Here is a 1,493-nt window from a genome sequence, read left to right on the forward strand (position 1 = left end):
ATATTTTAAGAAATCATCCAGGAAACCATGAAGGAGTTCATGTTTATAATTTAAAGCTGAATTATTTAATAATTTTTGAAATAACAGGGAATGAAAGTTTGGTCTGCAGCATTTCCAAAGAATCTGGATGGAAATTAAATTTAGATTTTCTCTAAAAGTAATTTGATTTACAGCGTTTTTTCCATGTCTTTGGGGATTTTGTGATGGACAAAAAAAAGTAATTCAGGTTCGCCGTAGTTTTTACAAATATAAAATCTGAAAAGTGCGGTGTGCATTTGTAGTTCTTTGTAAAACACATTTTATTTACCACTAAGAGTTTTGTGTCATGTCTCCACTGACCTTTTCTGTCCATCCCAATTTGGAAATAGACTCCATTTGAACTGTAATTATCAAATCAGAGGACTCCAAAGCAATTTACACTGCAAGGAAGGCATCTAGTTATTTTTCTTTTCTATACATTAAAAGATGCAAACATACTCCCATTTTTAAAGAAGAAAAATATTTTATTGGCCTAAGGATGCACCTGCAGCTACAAAAATACTCAATATGCTTATTATTTTTATTTATTTATTTTACAGTATCAGACCAGGTGAAGCTAAAAACTGCTGCTTCAGGTGTTTTGGGTAGAACAGGTTTATAAAACAGGAATTTTATTTATTTTAAATGCAAAATGTAGATATTTAACAGTTTTGGCTTATTTCCTGCTATAAATATGCAGTTCTTTCAGCAACTGTTCTTTTTTTGAGTCCCTATAGTCCAGTTAATGATTGATCAATGTATAAATTAGTTGATTTTAATAATCAATTCATAATTTCAGCCCTGGGTCTGTGTCTTTCCAAATTAAGTGAAATCTACTGAATTTAACACAAGTAAACTCAGTTTTAGTTGAAGAAACATACATTTTTGCGCTTTATCTTTTGCATTTTTAATAAATTCACAAAACTCAACTTTGCAGTGCAGGATTTCGAGGAAACATATTACCTCTATGCCATTTAGAATAAGGATTGTAGCATAAAATGTGGAAAAGGTGACGTTTGCCTTTGTTGGCGAGCAAAAGGAAAAAAAAGACATTTGACTTTGTCCTTTCACAGTATTCTCTTCCACTTGTGAATTGCAAATAAGTCCTGTTGTTTGAGTCTGAAAGCAGGTTTATTGATCAGTTTTTACCAAAAAGCATGCCCCGTTACCTTTTAACCCCAAACGGTCTGCGCTGACCACAACATGAACTTCCCATGAACCCGGGGTGACCCCGGGGTCACACGCCGGTCAAAGACTTCACTCAGAGCGCAGTGTTTCAGTTCTTAATGACTTTATTAATAATACAATTTCAAAATAATAATAATAAAAAATAACATTAAAATAAAGGTTTCATCCTCGTCGTGAACTTGCATCATATGGCCACATGGTGGCATCGCAATGCCAAGTTTTGCTTCGTTTCAAAAATACCAAATTGTTCTTTTTGCCGTTCAGTTCGTCATTAGTTCTTCTAGTCG

This window comes from Poeciliopsis prolifica, unplaced genomic scaffold (assembly GCF_027474105.1).
Source record: "Poeciliopsis prolifica strain line A6 unplaced genomic scaffold, Auburn_PproV2 SCAFFOLD002, whole genome shotgun sequence".
NCBI classification, from domain to species: Eukaryota; Metazoa; Chordata; class Actinopteri; order Cyprinodontiformes; family Poeciliidae; genus Poeciliopsis; species Poeciliopsis prolifica.